This window comes from Babylonia areolata, chromosome 8 (assembly GCF_041734735.1).
Source record: "Babylonia areolata isolate BAREFJ2019XMU chromosome 8, ASM4173473v1, whole genome shotgun sequence".
Classification (NCBI taxonomy): Eukaryota; Metazoa; Mollusca; class Gastropoda; order Neogastropoda; family Buccinidae; genus Babylonia; species Babylonia areolata.
The window spans coordinates 4,306,700-4,324,199 of NC_134883.1; the positions used below are offsets into that span (position 1 = coordinate 4,306,700).

Consider the following 17,500-nt stretch of genomic DNA (forward strand, 5'->3'; position numbering starts at 1 on the left):
GATCTCTGCCCGGCCCCACTCCGTCGCTGAAGTAGGGAAATAGGTATTGGTATATTATGGTATAAGCTCTGGGAACATAGCTGTTCCCATGATCCTCACACACCCAGCACACAGAGACACCACATAAATGTGTTCAGTATTGATAGACATATATGTGTTCAAACTGTAATCTAAGCCTGACACCCCTTCTTCTCCCCACACACAGAGGGAACATTGTATGTTGTATTAAATGGAAATAAGGAAACTGGTGTGTCTGTGAACGGCTCAGCCTACCATTCAGCACAAACCAGCACACGAGATAAGGAAATGCTATTAATGTTCAGTATGGCCATTGATGCTTTCAAAAGAACTTGTGTGAGATCACAAGAATCCACCACTGCTCTGCACTGGACAACACTGCTCTAGTATACCAGACCTGTCTCGGGACAACGCAAGAATACATTATAGGTGTATGAGACTGCAGTGCACTGCGCTACACTGCACCACACATTACACTACACTGCTCTTCACTACAACTCAAAACAATAGACTGCAACACAGCACACCACGATACACTACAGAACATTTCAATACATCACAACGCAATACAACACGCAGGACACAGTACAGTTCAAGATAAGACATTTACGCAAAAGATGAAATATATCCCACAGGAGACAGATACTACAGCACACAGTAGACGGAGCCCGTGGAAGACATACATTACTTGCACACTGACTAACTATGCAGTTTTCACTCGGTAGAGCGACGTACAAGGCCCTACGCAGGGCTCTCAACCGTTGAACAAGTCAAGTCATTACAAAACAAACGGGTTGACCCCGATACCGTTTTATCACGATGTGCCAAACTGTGGTTTATGCACGTCCACCCACCAACCCGGTAGTCCCCTCACAATGTAATTGCGCTGTCACAGATTGAATGGAAGAACGGCCCTGGAATAATGCCGTCTTTCTTTTCTTCTTCTGTCTTCACATCGTTCTTTCTTTTCTTCCTTCTGTCTGTCTTCACATCGTTCTTTCTTTTCTTCCTTCTGTCTGTCTTCACATCGTTCTTTCTTCCTTCTGTCTGTCTTCACATCGTTCTTTCTTTTCTTCTGTCTGTCTTCACATCGTTCTTTCTTTTCTTCCTTCTGTCTGTCTTCATATCGTTCTTTCTTTTCTTCCTTCTGTCTGTCTTCACATCGTTCTTTATTTTCTTCCTTCTGTCTGTCTTCACATCGTTCTTTCTTTTCTTCCTTCTGTCTGTCTTCACATCGTTCTTTATTTTCTTCCTTCTGTCTGTCTTCACATCGTTCTTTATTTTCTTCCTTCTGTCTGTCTTCACATCGTTCTTTCTTTTCTTCTGTCTGTCTTCACATCGTTCTTTCTTTTCTTTTCTTCTGTCTGTCTTCACATCGTTCTTTATTTTCTTCCTTCTGTCTGTCTTCACATCGTTCTTTCTTTTCTTCTGTCTGTCTTCACATCGTTCTTTCTTTTCTTCCTTCTGTCTGTCTTCACATCGTTCTTTATTTTCTTCCTTCTGTCTGTCTTCACATCGTTCTTTCTTCCTTCTGTCTGTCTTCACATCGTTCTTTCTTTTCTTCCTTCTGTCTGTCTTCACATCGTTCTTTCTTCCTTCTGTCTGTCTTCACATCGTTCTTTCTTTTCTTCTGTCTGTCTTCACATCGTTCTTTCTTTTCTTCCTTCTGTCTGTCTTCATATCGTTCTTTCTTTTCTTCCTTCCGTCTGTCTTCACATCGTTCTTTCTTTTCTTCATTCTGTCTGTCTTCACATCGTTCTTTCTTTTCTTCATTCTGTCTTCACATCGTTCTTTCTTTTCTTCAATCTGTCTGTCTTCACATCGTTCTTTCTTTTCTTCCTTCTGTCTTCACATCGTTCTTTCTTTTCTTCTGTCTGTCTTCACATCGTTCTTTCTTTTCTTCCTTCTGTCTTCACATCGTTCTTTCTTTTCTTCTGTCTGTCTTCACATCGTTCTTTCTTTTCTTCTGTCTGTCTTCACATCGTTCTTTCTTTTCTTCCTTCTGTCTGTCTTCACATCGTTCTTTCTTTTCTTCCTTCTGTCTTCACATCGTTCTTTCTTTTCTTCTGTCTGTCTTCACATCGTTCTTTCTTTTCTTCTGTCTGTCTTCACATCGTTCTTTCTTTTCTTCCTTCTGTCTGTCTTCACATCGTTCTTTCTTCCATCTGTCTTCACATCGTTCTTTCTTCCTTCTGTCTGTCTTCACATCGTTCTTTCTTTTCTTCTGTCTGTCTTCACATCGTTCTTTCTTTTCTTCCTTCTGTCTGTCTTCACATCGCTCTTTCTTTTCTTCCTTCTGTCTTCACATCGTTCTTTCTTTTCTTCTGTCTGTCTTCACATCGTTCTTTCTTTTCTTCTGTCTGTCTTCATATCGTTCTTTCTTTTCTTCCTTCTGTCTTCACATCGCTCTTTCTTTTCTTCCTTCTGTCTTCGCATCGCTCTTTCTTTTCTTCCTTCTGTCTGTCTTCACATCGTTCTTTCTTTTCTTCCTTCTGTCTTCACATCGTTCTTTCTTTTCTTCCTTCTGTCTGTCTTCACATCGTTCTTTCTTTTCTTCTGTCTGTCTTCACATCGCTCTTTCTTTTCTTCCTTCTGTCTTCACATCGCTCTTTCTTTTCTTCCTTCTGTCTGTCTTCACATCGTTCTTTCTTTTCTTCATTCTGTCTGTCTTCACATCGTTCTTTCTTTTCTTCCTTCTGTCTTCACATCGTTCTTTCTTTTCTTCATTCTGTCTTCACATCGCTCTTTCTTTTCTTCCTTCTGTCTTCATATCGTTCTTTCTTTTCTTCCTTCTATCATCACATCGTTCTTTCTTTTCTTCCTTCTGTCTGTCTTCACATCGCTCTTTCTTTTCTTCCTTCTGTCTTGACATCGTTCTTTCTTTTCTTCTGTCTGTCTTCACATCGTTCTTTCTTTTCTTCTGTCTGTCTTCATATCGTTCTTTCTTTTCTTCCTTCTGTCTTCACATCGTTCTTTCTTTTCTTCCTTCTGTCTTCACATCGCTCTTTCTTTTCTTCCTTCTGTCTGTCTTCACATCGTTCTTTATTTTCTTCTGTCTGTCTTCACATCGCTCTTTCTTTTCTTCATTCTGTCTTCACATCGTTCTTTCTTTTCTTCATTCTGTCTGTCTTCACATCGTTCTTTCTTTTCTTCATTCTGTCTGTCTTCACATCGTTCTTTCTTTTCTTCATTCCGTCTGTCTTCACATCGTTCTTTCTTTTCTTCCTTCTGTCTTCACATCGTTCTTTCTTTTCTTCTGTCTGTCTTCACATCGTTCTTTCTTTTCTTCTGTCTGTCTTCACATCGTTCTTTCTTTTCTTCCTTCTGTCTGTCTTCACATCGTTCTTTCTTTTCTTCCTTCTGTCTTCACATCGTTCTTTCTTTTCTTCTTTCTGTCTTCACATCGTTCTTTCTTTTCTTTTCTTCTGTCTGTCTTCACATCGTTCTTTCTTTTCTTCCTTCTGTCTGTCTTCACATCGTTCTTTCTTTTCTTCCTTCTGTCTGTCTTCACATCGTTCTTTCTTCCTTCTGTCTGTCTTCACATCGTTCTTTCTTTTCTTCCTTCTGTCTTCACATCGTTCTTTCTTTTCTTCCTTCTGTCTGTCTTCACATCGCTCTTTCTTTTCTTCCTTCTGTCTTCACATCGTTCTTTCTTTTCTTCTGTCTGTCTTCACATCGTTCTTTCTTTTCTTCTGTCTGTCTTCATATCGTTCTTTCTTTTCTTCCTTCTGTCTTCACATCGCTCTTTCTTTTCTTCCTTCTGTCTTCGCATCGCTCTTTCTTTTCTTCCTTCTGTCTGTCTTCACATCGTTCTTTATTTTCTTCTGTCTGTCTTCACATCGCTCTTTCTTTTCTTCCTTCTGTCTTCACATCGCTCTTTCTTTTCTTCCTTCTGTCTGTCTTCACATCGTTCTTTCTTTTCTTCATTCTGTCTGTCTTCACATCGTTCTTTCTTTTCTTCCTTCTGTCTTCACATCGTTCTTTCTTTTCTTCATTCTGTCTTCACATCGCTCTTTCTTTTCTTCCTTCTGTCTTCATATCGTTCTTTCTTTTCTTCCTTCTATCATCACATCGTTCTTTCTTTTCTTCCTTCTGTCTGTCTTCACATCGCTCTTTCTTTTCTTCCTTCTGTCTGTCTTCACATCGCTCTTTCTTTTCTTTCTTCTGTCTTGACATCGTTCTTTCTTTTCTTCCTTCTGTCTGTCTTGACATCGTTCTTTATTTTCTTCTGTCTGTCTTGACATCGCTCTTTCTTTTCTTCCTTCTGTCTTCACATCGCTCTTTCTTTTCTTCCTTCTGTCTTCACATCGTTCTTTCTTTTCTTCCTTCTGTCTGTCTTCACATCGTTCGTTCTTTTCTTCCTTCTGTCTTCACATCGTTCTTTCTTTTCTTCTGTCTGTCTGTCTTCACATCGTTCTTTCTTTTCTTCCTTCTATCTGTCTTCACATCGTTCTTTCTTTTCTTCATTCTGTCTTCACATCGTTCTTTCTTTTCTTCTGTCTGTCTTCACATCGTTCTTTCTTTTCTTCCTTCTGTCTGTCTTCACATCGTTCTTTCTTTTCTTCCTTCTGTCTTCACATCGTTCTTTCTTTTCTTCTTTCTGTCTGTCTTCACATCGTTCTTTCTTTTCTTCCTTCTGTCTGTCTTCACATCGGTCTTTCTTTTCTTCTGTTTGTCTTCACATCGTTCTTTCTTTTCTTCCTTCTGTCTTCACATCGTTCTTTCTTTTCTTCTGTCTTCACATCGTTCTTTCTTTTCTTCCTTCTGTCTGTCTTCACATCGTTCTTTCTTTTCTTCCTTCTGTCTTCCCAAAATAGCCTCCCTTGCCTGCCTTTCCTTGTCTTTAGTTTCTACAGTTTTAGAGTTATGCATGCGTGTGAATGACTGGTGCGAAAGCGCTTTGATTTGTCTCTGCACAAGATTCAGCGCTATATAAATACCATTATTATTATTATTATTATTGACTTCTTCTTTATTTTATTTATTTATTTATTTTTTTATTTTTATTTATTTTTTTAATTTTTTTTTTTTAAAATAAACATTTACCACTACTTTTCGATCCTTGTCTTGCCTTTCGGAAAATCAGCAAAAAAGGCTTGTTGTTGTTGCGTGCGTCTGGCTTCAGTCAGAAGTCTCCGATTCTCCGTTTGAATGTTATAGTTGCACAAGGGCTGTAGGTTGGTTTGTTTGCTTGTCTGGATATGTCTTTTATTTACTCGCAAGATTGTCGGTATAAAGTTTGACTGCAACCATTTCTCAAAGGTTCCTTTCGGACCATCATATCCACTGATTGTGTAGTTGTTTCGAATATAAACAAACGCTTTTCCCTGTCAACAGATTTAACTCACTCAGTGCGGCCAGTCCTCTCTTCTCCTCTACACAGACCCATCGGATGTCCAGTGGGTGTCTAAATGACCCAACCTTTAGCTTCCGTCGTCAGAATTGTGGTATTCTTTGTCAGCATTCACCTCTTCAGTATAAGAGCCTTCCAATTGCAATATTTTGATGATGGTAATTGGGGTGAAATGCTGTTAACGTCGTCTCTTTCGCCGTTCGTATGGAGAGAGTTAAATAGTATTCATTATAACTGCATGTGCATGTCACAGTTTAATTAAGTATACTGCGTTCCATACTTGACCTACTGTTTGTGTAATGTAACACGGCGCTCCTGCTTTTCATGTGTTCCGGGTTTCAAACAGTGCTACACTAAAAGAAATTATTGTTTTGAAAACGTGATAAGCAGTCATGATCTCTGATTATTTCATATTTTGTCTGTGGCGCATGTTTTCCGTCATAACCCATAACCCAAACTTCCCCTCTCCTTCCCAATCCCCCCCCCCCCCGGCCCCTACTCTATCTCTCTCTTTTTCGCTCTATCTCTCTCTCTTTTAAAATTTATTTTTCTATCTCCCTTTGTAACATTTGTTTCCCCGAGTGTGCGAGTGTGTGTGTGATTTTGTTTGTGGTCGATGGACTATCCACCCCCGACCCCCCACTCCCCCTTACCTTCCTTCCTTTTAATTTTTTTTTTTTAAATAGTACTTAATTCTTTTTTTCTTTTTCTTGTACTTGATAATTGCGAATTTGTGCGTGTTTTTTTGTTTTTTTTGTTGTTGTATCTGTGTGTGTGTGTGTGTGTGTGTGTGTGTGTGTGTGTGTGTGTGTGTGTGTTTTCTTCTTTTTTTTCACTCTCTTTGTCCAGGGCTGGGTGGAAAAAAAAAGCATGTGTACTTGCTTATCTCACTACCCTGGTGAAATAAAATTTCATTTCGTTTCGTTTCGTTTCGTTTCTCTCTCTGTCTTTCTTCATTCGTCCTTCTCTCCTTCACCAGTTTCCTTCCCCGTCCCCACTCTATCTCTATGCATCCACCCGTACCTCCCACCCTGCTGAAGCTGTGTTGCGGTCGATTGTCCTTTGCTGTGTTCTGATCAATCGCCTTGAGTCCAGCGTGATTTAAAGTCTCCATGCAACACACAGACACTCGTAAATCTTTCTGGGTTACACACACTGTGGGTACTAACTTAGAAAATGGCAATCATAAATTAAGGTAGATCGATAGGCACAGGCAGGCAGACAGACAGACAGACAGAGAGAGAGAGAGTCTCTCGTTCACACACACGCGCGCGCGCGCACGCACACACACACACACACACACACACACACACACACACACACACACACACACACTATCTCTCTCCGTCTCTCTGTCTCTGTCTCTCTCTCTCTCTATTTATCAGTCTATCTATCTATCTATCATTCAGTCGGTCTGCCAGTCATTCCTTTATTCTTTAGGTGTTCCAGTCTCCTTGTCTCTGCAGTCCGTCTGTGTGTCCCAGTAGTATAATGTCTGTGTGTCCCAGTTGTATAACGTCTGTCTGTGTGTCCCAATAGTATAATGTCTGTCTGTGTGTCCCAGTAGTATAATGTGTGTCTGTGTGTCCCAGTAGTATAATGTGTGTCTGTTTGTACCAGTAGTATAATGTCTGTCTGTGTGTCTCAATAGTATAATGTCTGTCTGTGTGTCCCAATAGTATAATGTCTGTCTGTGTGTCTCAATAGTATAATGTCTGTCTGTGTGTCTCAATAGTATAATGTCTGTCTGTGTGTCCCAATAGTATAATGTCTGTGTGTGTCCCAGTAGTATAACGTCTGTCTGTGTGTCCCAGTAGTATAACGTCTGTCTGTGTGTCCCAGTAGTATAACGTCTGTCTGTGTGTCCCAGTAGTATAACGTCTGTCTGTGTGTCCCAGTAGTATGTCTGTCTGTGTGTCCCAGTAGTATAACGTCTGTGTGTGTCCCAGTAGTATAACGTCTGTCTGTGTGTCCCAGTAGTATAATGTCTGTCTGTGTGTCCCAGTAGTATAACGTCTGTCTGTGTGTCCCAGTAGTATGTCTGTCTGTGTGTCCCAGCAGTATAATGTCTGTCTGCAGCCCCAGCTTTGCCTGTCACTTTCCGCTTGCATCCTGTCCACTCCCCCCCACCCCCTGCCCACACCGCCTTCAGTCTGTTTGCTGTTTGTCTCTGTCGTTATCTCTGTCTGTCTGTCTGTATGTCTGTCTGTATGTGTCCTTTGTCATATTTTTCTTCTTTCTTATTCTCTCCCACTAATGCACGTATAAAACCAAACCAGAAAAAGTCCTCCCAACAACTTGACCACCCCCCTAGACCCTGTCAGTAGACGACAGACGAAAAACTGCAAAATAGTTACTGTGTTGTGGCCGTGATTTGCCAACAGTAGCAGTACCCATTCCTGATTTTTACATGGTCGCCTGGCCAGACGATCTACCACATAGATTGCACACACACGCACATGCTTGTATATAGGAATGATCACGCGATCACACACACGAAATTGCACACAGACATGAATGCAAACTTACACGCGCACTTGAACAACATTAACCACACACACACACACACACACACACACACACACACACACACACACACATGGGCATACACGCGCGCACACATTTATGTGAACAAATTCATACAAATACGCACAGACGCATACGAGCACGCTCATAAGAATGTATGCATGCATGCAGCCTTTCCCCTCACACACACACACACACACACACACACACACACACACACACACACACACACACACACACACACTAACATGCACAGAGTGAGAGAGAGAGAGAGAGAGAGGGCGAAGGAACGAACGAACGAAAGACAGACAGACAGGAAGACTACGCCGAAAGAAACCAAAAAGTCGGAGTCTCCTTCAACAACTTGACGATCTACTAAACACTGTCCGCAGGTGACAGACGAAAGACCTTCGAATGGCCAACGTGATGGGGCCGTGATTTGATAACAAGGGCCATTAGCATACCTGGCTTCCACCTGGCGATGCAGCTTCGTTCGGGTAGCTGTACTCTATTCTCAGTACCACAATAGGCCTGACATCCACCTGTCGTGACCTTCGGATTTATGGCTGACATTCATTGATGGCTTGCCGCCTTGATGTTTCACACGCACACGTACACGAATTAAACCCGACACGCGCTGGTGTTCGCGCACGCTCGTGCCCGCGCTAGCAGACAGATGCGTGAAGACGTGCGTCGTTTGTTTGTACATGGAAACTCACGCACATACTCTCTGTCTCTGTCTGTCTGTCTGTCTGTCTCTCTCTCTCTCCCTGTCTCTCTCTCTCCCTGTCTCTCTCTCACGCGCGCGCGCGCGCGCACACACACACACACACACACACACACACACACACACACACACACACACACACACACACACACACATACACACACACTCTAACAGACACACACAGAGATGCACTTGAACTCATATACACGTAAGTGCACACACACACACACACACACACACACACACACACACACACACACACACACACTTTCATTCCAACTGATCTCCCCACCCTCACCCTTAAACACCCGTCATGATGAAACCGTCGTGTGAACTGTGGACAATCTCTCACTTATTCTCCCCCGCGTTTTAGTCCCAGGGACAGTGGGGTACCCCTTACACCTGTTATATTCACAGTATAGAAGCAGTCTACCATAAGACACGACAAACGCTCTATTGTACGGCTGTAACGAATCTCTCCTGATTTGGGTGCCGAGATTAAAAAAAAAAATCACAATAAAAATGGCAGCACAGTTGCCAGTTTTTGTTTTGTTTTGCTATTTTTTTCCCTTTTTCTTCAGAAGCGCAGGAAATACACGCGTCAGAAGACTTGTAGAAGATGGTATTTTTTCCCTGACAGATAAATATTACAAAGACGCACAATTCTCTCTCTCTCTCTCCCTCTCTCTCTGTCTGTCATACTCTTGCACTGACCACATGTTCACTCTTCATGCCTGCATCGAGAAGCATCTGTCAAGAAATAAGAAATTCTATCTAGCATTTATAGATTTCAGTAAAGCCTTCGACAGAGTACAACACAGCCTATTGTTCGGTGTACTGCTTAGAAATGGTGTTAAAGGTAGAATGCTCAATATTTTGAGGAGTATGTGTAGTACGATACAGTCTTGTGTTAGATGTAGTAATTCGTGCACCAAATATTTTAAATGTATGCAAAGCCTGACACAAGGATGCTCATTAAGCCCGACTCTATTCTCGCTCTTTATTAATGAGCTTGCACATGAAATGTTAATCGCGGGGTAAGCGTGGAATACAGTTTCAGACAAATGATATTGAAATCTTTATTTTATTATTTGCTGATGATATTGCTCTTATGTCTTCCACCATTTCGGCTTTACAAAAGTAAAGTTATAGTTGTTCGTGAAGGTAGATACTTAGGAAAGAAAGAACATTGATTTTTCGGTCAAGATTGCTTAGAAATAGTTAACTCTTACAAATATTTAGGTGTCCTATTTTCAACTAAATTTAGTTTTGAAGTTGCTACTGGATTTGAACATGCTATTCGTGCAAAGAAAACTACCTTCGTAATTTTGAAAACTTTAAGAAAACTTGATACTATTCTTCTAAACTGTTTTTCAAGCTCTTTGATGCTCAGGTCGTTCCCTCGCTTTTTTATGGCTCGAAGCTATGGGGTTTCAAACCACGAGAATCTATAGAAAGGATCCATTTGCAAGCTTGCAAATTACTACTTAACGTCCCTCCTTTCACCTCTAATGATGTGGTATACGGCAAACTTGGAAGATACCCATTGTTTATAAACTCCGCCGCGAGATGCATACTATATTGGTTTCGGCCACATTAACAGGCTTGTCAAGGTATTCTAGAAAAATCTATGATATGCTTTACGATATACAAAACAGAAGTAACAATGCACAAAACTGGGTTACTTACGTAAAGAACCTTCTCTGTACAAATGGTTTCGGTTATGTTTGGATGTTTGGGGGAGTCGGGGATGAGAAACTCTGTATACGCATATTTAAAGAGCGCTGCTTTTGTCAGCGTTGGTATACGCATGTGTCAGAAAGCAGGCGCTTTGAATTTTATTATTCGTTTAGAAGTGCCATTGAATGTGAAAAATAGTTTGATTACATTAATGATAGATATTTCAAAACAAATTTCGGTATAAATAGCCACACCCACAGCTTTTCCCGTATTGGTCAAGTGGGATGCCCTCTTTGTTTTGCTGACTGTGAAGATAAATCCCATGTACTGTTTGAATGCCCAAACTACAGTGACCTTAGGTTGAAATATTGCATAAACAGTTCCAACACATACTTGACACGAGATCAGCAATGTACAAGTATTTTGAATGGTGGGACTCGACAGTCAACTAAATCTTTCAAAGTTTCTTTTTCTGGCTTTTAAGCGCAGACATAATGAATCATGAATCACTACCAACAACTAGTTAACGAAAATGATTGGTCATATTTTGCCATTGCTTTATTCAAGTGTCTTCTCACAAAGCTGATCTCTAACAGATAAAAAGAGGACGAAAGATTTATTTGTTTATCAGTTCATTTATTTATTTATCTGTCTGTTATTCGTTTAGTTATTTGTGTGCCTTATGTATGTTTCTTTATGTATATTATGTTTGCAACGGGTCACATGCCTATACGCAATTAAACCATTTGTTTTTGTTCTCTCTTTCTGACACATATGTACAGACACAGACACAGACACACACACACACACACACACACACACACACACACACACACACACACACACACACACACACACACACACACACACACATTCCATACACAAACTGGGTGAGCCAGAGAGATCGAGAAGGGCATGGCCTCTTTTGAAGGTGTGTAAAGTCATATACGAAACCCATATACGAAAGAGAGAAGTTATGGATCGGAACTAAATCAGATAACATCCCGTTCACCAACCAACACCTAAGAGCATTCCGTACCAGGCAGCACCAAGCTTTTCAGGTTCTCTAAGATACCGCCAACTGTCCACAAACTCCACCCTCCATTGACCTGAACTCCGACTGCCTTTTGTCCCCACAGGCACACAGAAACTGACCGAAGAACACGAGGTGACAGAAGAGATGACCGTAATGGAATGACAGCCTCAAAAAAGGTGTAGATGTAAAGTCTCACCAAGCAGTTTAAATGTGCGCGACAAATCAACTGACATTGTGATTAAGGTTTCATGTGGTGCTAGGAGAGACGGCGAAAATGTATTGATTTTTGGAAAATAAATGTTGCAGAGCAAGAAGTTTATTTCATGTGCACGTTTGCGGCATTGGACCGTCATATACGTGCATCTTTTACGCACATCATACAAACAAAAATGTTAAGGCAAAAAGGGAAAGTAAGCACATTCGAGCAAAACACAAATACACGTTAACGAGTGATTTGTTTTCTTCTGAATACTGAACAAAAATATTTTCTATATCAATAGATTTTTTTTTCATCGAAAAGAATTACGTACAGAAATAACAAAGGACTGAAGTTTTAACATACTCTTTTGTGTAATGCACCGACTATAGCCTGCTAGGAGTATAGGAACATCACTGTTTTGTTGTTGTTGTTGTTTTCACCTTTCGCCAGTGCAAAGAAGTCAGAAGCAATTTATGTGAAAAAATGTATCTCTGACATTGTAACGAGTCAACCCTGTTTCATTTTTTTTTTAAATAATAAATTCATGTTTAAATTATTCACGGTTAAAAAATTAACATTATAGCTCTTGCAGCTAATAATAGACCATAAATCATGGTCAAGAGTTTTGAACTGGATCTCGCGACCGAGGAACGAGAGTGGCCCTAAAACTATCACGTGGTGGTCTCTGTCGAGGACCACATCATAGGAGATTCAGATGTCTGATTTATACGTTGCAGGGGAACTGGAAAGTGAGAGAGAGATAGTGTGTGTGTGTGTGTGTGTGTGTGTGTGTGTGTGTGTGTGTGTGTGCGTGTGTGTGTGTGTGTGTGTGTGTGTGTGTACCCTCACTGGAAGTAAAAGTTATCGCAGTCTGCCTCCTCCGCCATTCACCGTAATCCTCTTGGACGCATGTTGAGATATGGAAAGGGCAGTAGAACTGATCATGATGATTCATGACCAATTTCCCTAGAACTGCTGTGTGACTACTTCTCTCTCTCTCTCTTTCTCCCTTTTTCCCCAGTATGTATTTGCGCCAGAACGGCTGTTGAGGTGTTCGGTTCCACGTTTTTGAAACAGAGGGAGGGGGAAGTGTTGTCTTTATTGGTAGGATATGTCGTGTTTTTGCCTCTTGTTAGTATTGATGCCCATGACATCAGGAACGACAACCGATGCCACCACCGATTTTTTCAGCACAAGCAGTTTTCGTGAGTGTGCTTCGTATGTCTGGATATATTTTGTTTTCTCAGTATCAGTTGATTTGAGTTTATGGTATGGTATGTTATTGTTGTTTTCATATTTCCACATATTCCACATTATTAGTTTGTGTGTGTGTGTGTGTGTGTGTGTGTGTTGTTTCCAGTCGTGTTTATGTTCAGTTAAGACATAGTTTAGTGGTGTCTTGATGTGTATTTTCCTCAGTTTTTGTCAGTTAATACCTTCCTTGTCTTGTCTTTTCGTTTACCATGTTAACCCTTTTGTTGATATATTTCTTCAGCTCCAATTTGCTGTTTTCTCTTTAACTTCGTATTCAGGTTGCATTTTTTTCTGCAGGTTTACTGTATAACCCATGTTGAGTAGTGCTTTTTTTTTTCAAAGAGATTTATTTTTTTTAATTAATATCATAACAAATCAATTATCTATCACGAGTATAAAAACTGAGCTTACTCTAAGGGCCAGTTTTCCGTAATTCCATACACGCTATCTGTCTCCTTTCAGGAACAATCTAGGATCCTTTTATGATAAAATTAAAACTCACAAGCAGACATTCAAGTTAAGCATGCATATAATTATTTTAAAGTCCTGCTCAATTCTGTGTCCCGTACACCTTGCCCACATTCATCTGTCCACTGAGGAACGGCAGAATGGAGGGTTTTTCTCTTTTTTTTTTCTTCTTCTTCTTTTTTTTTTGACGTGACGTCACAGCTTCTTGACTACACATTGTCAGCAATACTTGTTCTGAAGCATGTATTCAGTGAATGCGGTTTTATTTTCCTCGTTCCTCGCGCTTTAAAATCAGCTATGCTTGTACTTTAAAACTCACCATTCAACTGCATCTTGAAGACAGTGAGGAAATCGCCGTGTATACATACATGATTATCATAGTTAATAGAACTGCAATAGAAACTGCATGAGAATAACAACCACAAAACAATATCTAGAAATCTATCAACAGTAGACGAGCAGAAGGCGAATATTCGCCTGCACAGCCGAAATAGTAGCCACTTTTCGCATGTGCTCGAAGTAAATGGACTGAACACTGTCGGTGTATCTTTTATTTTTAAACACAACGTTATCACGATCACCGGGGAAAAATAGATGAACAGCTGAGACAAACGGAGTGACGTCAATCCATCAGAATGTCCGCCAGTCACGTCAAAGCTGTGCCTTCTTATTTTGCAACAGAGTGTAAAACAATAGAGAAAAAAAAATAACACTTTACTATCTCAGAAAGAGAAATTAAGAGTGGTGAAATATGTGACACATACAGGTTTACAAAGCGGAACAATCAAATATAACATACAAGATGAAAAACATACAGCAATATCGAAGGAGGTCCAATAAAGACATTGCCGTTGATAAACGTGCGCACGAACACACACACACACACACACACACACACACACACACATACGCGCGCGCGCGCATTTACGCACACCTTATGCAAAATTTATTTGACACATATGAAAATATGGTGGTAAAGTCAATAGAGCATTAAATGGGAAAACGCACAATAAAGGTAAAGCTAATTCAGCATACAAACAGCAGTCTTCCACAGTAGATTTGACGTTGTTTTAAAATAATCTCCATGAGACATGTTCATATCTCTCTCTCCCTCTCTCTCTCTCTCTCTCTCCCCTCTCTCTCCCCCACTCTCTCTCTCTCCAACCCCAGGTACCCCATCTCTCCCTCCCTCCCTCCTTCCATTCCCCCCTCTCTCTCCCCCCCCCCCCCACACACACACACCCCTCTCTCTCTACGTGACTTTTCATGATCCTGAATTGATTCATTCAGTGTAGATTAACATCACAAGTAAAGGCTAAATCTACTGAACACATCATGAAGCACGTTCCCATAGAAAAAGACCTCCGTTTTATTCCTCTCTTTCGTTTCATTGCTTTCTTTTTGATGTTCGTGTGAATGCGGTTAGAATTGTTCCATGGGAGGGGGTCTGTGCACGTACGTCCCCTCAGTTGCTCTGTTATTGGCCACAGCGAAACAAGAAAGGTAAAAACGTTGGAGAAATGGGATAAGGAACACAGCTGGAACGTTCTTTTAGTTTAAGATTTGAGCACATCTGTCTGTCACTTTGCCTGTCTGTCTCTATAATCTGGATTCAGTTCTTCTTTATCTCTTGTCTGTGTCTTCTTGGTGTTTTCTCCTCTTCATTCTTCAGTCATTCTCGCAATGATTATATGTGTATTACATTTCGAAACTATTTTCCTTCCTTCCTTCATTCTTTCTTTCATTTTGTTTTCTTTCTTTCTTTCATACTTTCTTTTTTTTCTTTTTCTTCCATTTGTTCGTTCATTTGCTCCTTCTTTTCCTTTTACTGCCGTGTGTGTGTGTGTCTGTGTCTGTGTGTGTGTGTGAGAGAGAGAGAGAGAGTGTGTGTGTGTGTGTGTAGTGTGTGTGAGAGAGAGAGAGAGAGAGTGTGTGTGTGTGTGTGTGTGTGTGTGAGTGTGTGAGAGAGAGAGAGAGAGAGAGAGGTGGAGGAAAGGGAATGACGGAAAGCGGAGGGAAAGAGGGAGAGGGAGAAAGAGAGGGGGAAGGAAGAGGTCCTCGGGGGGAAAAAACAACTTTCAAATCATCAACGCACCCAAAAGCGAAAGAAAAGCTACTTTGGAGTTCGTTCCATGCATCAGTAACCTCACATGGCTCTTTCAGGTATTTGTCTATGATAAGACCATATTGACTTGCCAGTTGTCATTCTGGCAGTTCCCTTTCCCTCTCTAAGAAGTCAAAAGGGTCAGACTGAAAACAGTGAGAGCGGTCGAGAAACCGGCCATATACCAAGAGCTCGCAGCGATCGCAAAGATCTCTTTGCAAAGAACTTTCAGCTTTTTCTTACGCGGGGCTGTCACCTTGTGTAAACCCGAATAGCCTTCACACAAAGGGAAAATATAAGTCCACAGAAACCCTTCAAGTGTCTTGAGGGGGGGTAATGCGACGTTAGATATAGGAAAGTCTGCTTGAGGATAAGGATACGGAATAGAGGACAGGTCCTCAAGGTAGGAATCAAACTCGAGTGAGTTATGGTTCAAAGGATTAGCCGAAAAGAGCAGTTAACTCATCGTTGCTATTTGGGCTGCTAAGAGAGTGTTTATAAACAATGTGATTGCTGTGGTCCCCTGCCCCACGCCCCCTTCCGTCGTCCTGAACATAAAACCTTGAGGAGTGGCGTTAAAGCCCTAAAGTATATACACATACTGCAAACTCATTGACAGTGCCTAATCAAAGCATACGAAGCCCCTTCAATTTCCTCTCTGTGAGTGAGGGTGAGTGCGTGCATAAATATTGTGTGTGTGTGTGGGAGGGGGGGGGGGGGGTTGCGTGTGGATGCGGGTGTGTTGTTGGTTTAGTGAGAATCACATGTCGTGGGGTAGGGAATAAAAACATCAATTTTCTCCTTTTTCTGTCTTTTTTTTCCTCGTTTTGATTTGGGTTTGTTGTGTGGGATTTTGTTTGTTCTTGTTTTGCACAAGGCTTGTATGATAGTCGTTTTCGACTGTGACCATCAGAACAGTAGAGGAGGTAACTGCTGTCCCGACTATGTGGGCTAGAATTTGATTATGGTGGAGAGTGTCTTGCCCCAAGTTACATCCCCCCCACTCTCTCGGCCAAGAGGGTTTAAGGACAGTCAGCGTTGGGATGGTTCCCAAAAGGCCAACTAGCCCCCAGGGCTTCAGCACTAAGAGCCAGTGCAACTTTGCCTCCTAGTTTGAGTCATAGTCCTTCACAAAAGACTAAACTGTGAGTGATTTCCGATTGCATTGGAGAAACCATTGATGATACAGCTCTCACTTTGCTGTTGGCCCAGCTGTAAATTTGTCAATCTGTGATATGAGCTCACACACACTGGCCATCGGCACACGGGTTTATCAACAGTGTAACAGCCTCAATCCACCCCCTGCTGGATTTTACCCCGGGTCAGTCTGGGCCAGCTTTTAATGACCCCGGGGTTGTTTATGGCCGATCAAGATCGACCCCAACCCCCACACCCCTAGTTGAAAGATACCCCCTTTCTTCTCGTATAGTCAAACTATTGAAAATGAAAGCCTTTCCTGACCCCCTCCCACCCAGCCCGGTAGTCCTACTGTGTTGAAGCTCCTCTTCCTCTCTACTAATAAGTATGTGGCAACAGTAAGGAAAGGGAATGAATCAACGAACAAACAGATGAATATGTCCAGTGTATCCGAAACAGTGGAGAGGGGAACCTCAAGGTTAGCCCTATTTTCCCCAGCTATATGTTCCCCCAAATTTGCATTTTCTGAGTTGAAAAGCCAGCAGATTTACACTTGCATTTATTCTTAAGAGTTTCTTTTGATAAATTTCGTATCAATTTCAAACGCGTGTCTGTCTGAAGACAACGAAATAACTTGCTGGGCAAAACACAAAGGTTTGCAAGAATATGTTGAGATGAACCACTCATACCTGATCGTCACTGTACATTTGAAACGGCTGAGAACGTTGGGTCCAACCTGTCCATTCCAATTACGTGCTCAATCGGATGGCTGTGGGTAAACGACCTCAGTTGTTCGTAAGGAGAGTTGTGGGTTGACAGGAGGGAGTGGGGGTGTCGAGTGTGTTGATATGTTTTGAGTTGACATTAGTTGTTCTCAGTCGTTTCATAATTCATACAGTCAGCGCTCATTAATCTTTATGGCCGACACACACTGCGCGAATGGCAGCAATGACTATTCATCATGTTGCAGTGAAGTTTAGATTTACAACCTGTTCACT

At 41.4% G+C, this 17,500-nt stretch overlaps 1 protein-coding gene across 1 annotated transcript in view; it reads left to right on the top strand.

The window, feature by feature from the left end:
• LOC143284468 (protocadherin Fat 4-like) overlaps positions 1 to 17,500 on the top strand; it is a 100,833-nt gene that overhangs the window by 20,506 nt on the left and 62,827 nt on the right. The gene's annotated exons all lie outside the window — the stretch shown is intronic.